We start from the raw sequence: 4,926 nt of genomic DNA, 5'->3' as shown, positions 1-4,926 counted from the left end.
CAAAGCTGTCAAAGTTGTAACAAGGACCAAGCATGAGTCCCTAAGATGCGGCTATTGTGGCTGCAGGGGTACAGTGTAGGTACATACATTGTAGCTCTAGGCCGAGCACCACACATCCGGGACACATCCTTCGGTCTACTCTGCTTTCACGTTATTCCTATCAATTTATATTAATTTTGTTCTCTTGCAAGTTTTAGAGAATGATGCAAGCTCTTTGCTCTTCTGCTGCACGCCCAGGCTGGCTAGGCTGCTTGTCGGGTGTATGTTTGGTTTCAGACCCTGACATCCGCATCCACAATGACCTGAACAACCTGCCACCAATGCACCTGAAATCTTGCAAGCCAGTCTGGATGTCCCATCCATCATTGGAACACTTTGACTGCAAAAGTGAATGGCGCAGATGCTGGTCGGATGCAGTCTCCAACACAACTCAATTAAGTTACGTGCAGCACCATAAGTGACCCGACAGCAAAGCCGGAGGCTTCAACCTAGCTTGGAAACAGTACGGTGGCTCACCCTAAACCACATCCGAGCCCTCCATGCAAGGACAGGCAAACATCTACACCAATCGGGGTTCTCGGCTAGCCCTGTGTGTGACTGCCACCTGTGGAACTAAACAGTTGGAAGACTGTTGCAAGTGAATGGTGGGCGAGACTCTGGTAGTGAACACCCACCTCTTGGCACTATACAGAGCAGCTGGTGTAACCCATAGAAGAAGCGGGATATTCTACGAAAAGAGAAGTTCCATGAATTCCTCAGTGCACCCTACGCAATTCCTCAGCCCAAACCAGTGAGAGAGGAGGTGGATAGTGACAACAAAAGGATCAGGGGTGATGATGCAGATGATGTTTTTGACCTCTATCCTGATGATAGAGTAGCTGACATACCATATCGAGGATGAAATAGCGGAGGATAATCAAACAAAGAGTGAATGCTTGAAAGCAAGTAAAGAAATTGAGAAGTTAGAGGCTGCTTGATACAAATGCATGATATCACATAAAGATTTGAAAAGGCACATCGGCAGCTTACAGAAAAAGAATCTGGTTCAAAAGTTAGAGAGAAGAGATAAGGACATCCAAGATGATGCTAAAGAAATTCAGGACCTTAATGAGAAAATTCAACAGCTAGAGAAGAAAGTTTCTCTTCTGCAACAGGAGAAGAAAAAGAATGACTCTAGGAAACATTTCAAACAAAGTTATGAAAGAGACAAGGCTGCAACAAAGGATCTAAAGAAAAATGTCAAACAACTAGAATCAGAAACTGAAAATCTACAGTGCAGAAAAAGTGAAGTATATGGATGCTTCAATAAGTACTTTTGAAAAAGGACAATACACCAGTGGCATCAGACAGACATGCTTTGAGCTCTCTAGAGGTGTTTCAAGCAGGAATGCATCTGAGATGATTCGAGTAGTCTTGCAAGATGTCGCAAAGATGAAAGTCGGCCGCCTCCCAAAGCCCACATTATTAAGATACTTGTGTGTGGAGAAAGCTATGCTCAGCAAGGAAGCTGCCAGGACAAAGATGGCAACATCGGAAAACCCCATCACTCTGCATGTTGATGGAACTACCAAAGAAAAAGAAAAAAAAGAAAGGTTACACTACTTTCCTTGCATCGACAGATGACGGCACAGTTGGGATGTCACTGCATGATATCTCAACAGAGTGCAGATTCCCTTTTGAAGGATGCTGAAGAAACACTCAATGAACTGATGACCTCGAGTATAAGTGAGGATAAGGAACATGTTTTGCATTTACTGGTAAAAGTCAAGATCACTTTGACAGACCGCTACGTCACCAATAAAGCATGTATCACAAAACTGGAGAAATGGCAAGCAGAAGCCTTACCTCAAGTTGGTGAAAAATTGGAAGAGCTGGATGACCAAACAATCCAAGAGTTAAACACAGTAAACGATCTCTACTGTGGAAAGCACCTAATTCTAAATCTTCAAGAGTATGCTTCTGCAGCCCTGAATGAATGCGAAAAAATTGAAAGTGACTCTGGAAAAAGGGAGAAGAAACTGCTGTGGAACAGAAGCAAAAATGCCTCAGCTTTAATGCTGACAGTAAGAACATTTTGTGACCTGTTGGGTCCGGAGTGCGATGCACAGTCTAGATTAACAGAAGAATTTAAGTCCATTGTGGATGTTTCTCACCTCATGGCCTACAGGGGAAATAGATTCAATGTGCCATTTCATAACACTGGGGCAGTGTTCTACCACAGAGATGATTTCTATGCATTGTGCTCCTCACTGGATGCTTCTCGTAAAGAAAACATGTACATCAAATGTTTGAAAGCAGACATTGAGGATGAACTTATCATTGCAGGTATGAGAGCGATGGGCATCATCGACCAACATATATCATCCCCCTTGATGAAGATGGTAGAGAGTGATATTCATGTACTTAATACAGACAAGTATTATGCAAGGCTTCACGAGAAAATCAATGATTGGATGTTGGATCCTTCCCCATTGGTCAGTGACACTGCTCTCTTGTTTGAAGATTTTCCGCCCGTAAAGAATGAAGTACACAGATCACTGTATGCTGAGACAACAGCCAGTATTGAACAGCTGACCAAGTAAGCACTCTCCAATCATGCACAATGCACAACATGCTAGTGTGTGTGTCCCGTCAACTAGCAAACCATCTTCCAGGAGGGCGTTTCTACAATGCAGATGAAAAAAAACAGACAAGATACTGTGACATGTCCTAAAGATAACTTGTCAGCTGAACGAGTTTTCTCAGGCCTAGACCGAATGCGAAGGATCATGCCAAACGTAAACACTGCTGCCTTCGAAGGTATCTTGCTCTGGAATATGAATAAAACTAGAGAATACCTTGATGGCATGGATGAGCACACACTAACTGAGTTTCTAAAGAATGCCCGCCGTCAAAGATCAACAAATCTTGAGCTATATCGGAAGAAGAGCACAACCATCAAACAGGATGATGCAGAACAGAGAAAAGACAGCTGCAAAACAATGTCTGCTTACACACAAGCTACGGATAACACCACCCATGTCTTGGATGTCTGCGGTAGGATATGTACACATGACAGCCATGTTGATGAACTTAAAGGCATAATTTACTATTTGCAGATGAAACAAAAACCCAGCATTAATGCCTTAAAATGATTCTAAAATGTGGGTTAGGGATAGAAACAAACACTGTAAAAATTTGAATCTGTATAATTGATGTTAAGTATTGTTAGATATGCAAAATGCGAACAAGAGTTATAATAAAAAGATTTTCCAGACTAAACCATCTACAGTTATGGTTTATTGAGAAAAATACAGATATCTTCTTATATTTTGGGCTTTATCGCTAAAATTTTATATGATAGGATGTTTTGTGGTACAACAGACCTACACATATGCATTAAATGTCATACCTTGAAATTTTTTTTAATCACTGTTCCCAAAGGTAAACAGGACCTTTAAGCATAGCAGGAACCAAAAACAGTTTGAGGAAGCTGTAGTGGCAAACCCCGATCTTACATTGTACGAACCACTACCGGAGTGCATTATCGAAGGAATAGGAGAGATCTCGCAAAATCTCGCATGAAACTAGAAGACACTATCGCAAATGAAGAAATTGCAAATGACAACACTGAGCAGAGGAGCGAGGACATTCCAAAGCAAAGTGTAAAACATCCAGTGGTCATTAAAACAAGATCAGGTCGCATTAGCAAACCACCAGAATAATTTGTAGCGATACTGTGATTAGGCCCGTCTTCATCAGCCCGAAGTTTCGAAATAGCGCGCTATCTTGCGGTTACCAAACTAGCCGATGTCAAAATAGTGCGCTATCTGTGTAGTGAAGACGCAGATAGCGTGCTATTTGATCGAGAAAATTTCCCCCAAAATCTTGGTCTAGTTCGTGAAATAGCCTGCTATTTTGGGTGCGTCTCCATCAGCCCGAAATTTTCTCGCTCCCATCATACTGTGCACGCTTCCGGTGAGCCAGCTGCTGGGCTGGGGGAATAAATGCACGCACGGTGTTTGTAAACATCGCTAGTATATACATGTAGCGTATAAACCGTAAGGATCACATGTGCATACTACTGCATTGCATTATACATCTTCGAACTCGTTTACTCCGTACCTTTCACGCTGGCTGTCTCTTTTTCTTCTTCTTGTACTATGCAGAACCGTCAGAGAGAATTCGTCCGTGTTTGATGTTTCTTGTTATTAAACTTCTTGGGTTTGTTGAATATTTAGAGTGCGTACGTGCATGTTTTGAGATCAGTTGACGAGGAGGTGCATACAGTAAGTGCACTAGCGCGTTTCTTCTCTTAAGGATGTCTCACTGGACAGAGGAGCAAGTTGCCGTCATGTGTACTGATTTCACTGTGGAGAGAAGACGGCAAGACGCCGTGTTCGAACAGATCACCAGCACTACAACTCGAGGAAAGAAGATTTATGAAAATCTGAGCAAAGAGCTTGCAGCTTGTGGCATGACAAAGAAAGCTCAACAAGTTAAGAGCAAAATAAAAAACCTTCAATCAGAGTACAAAAAAGAAAAGGACTACTTGAACTGTAGTGGACGTGACAGAAAGCCTACAGGGAAGTACTATGAAGTGATGGACGAAATTCTGGGAAACAGGCCAGCCATTTCCCCCACAGGCCATGTTCGTGAACACATGACGGCTATTTCGAGTACGGCGAAGCCTTCTTCCAGCATTTATGTACGGTACCAACGGACTTGTAGAAAATAGACCTGAAAGCGAGCACCATAAAGATCAATGCGACGAATTTCGTGAGTCGATTAAGCTCGTACACACTACATCCACCCAGATACACCTACCGGCAGACGGGTCTGCTCCGCTGCTGTGTATGTGTACAGCACACTAATATGAGAGATTCTGGGCGGGGGAATCCACTTTCCGACCACGCGCTAAGCAGAGTAATGATGCAAAGTACACAT

The 4,926-nt window shown here is 42.8% G+C and overlaps 1 pseudogene; it reads left to right on the top strand.

Annotated features, from left to right (window-relative positions):
• Positions 1 to 986: 986 nt before the first annotated feature.
• LOC139714585 (uncharacterized) lies at positions 987 to 3,440 on the top strand (annotated as a pseudogene).
• The last annotated feature ends 1,486 nt before the right edge of the window (positions 3,441 to 4,926 follow it).

The sequence above is a fragment of the Diadema antillarum genome, unplaced genomic scaffold (assembly GCF_040938485.1).
Source record: "Diadema antillarum isolate AM-2024a unplaced genomic scaffold, OU_Dant_1.0 seq00002330_RagTag, whole genome shotgun sequence".
Taxonomy (NCBI): domain Eukaryota; kingdom Metazoa; phylum Echinodermata; class Echinoidea; order Diadematoida; family Diadematidae; genus Diadema; species Diadema antillarum.
The sequence above is the reverse complement of the archived record's forward strand: the minus strand, read 5'-3'. Positions and strand labels throughout refer to the sequence as shown.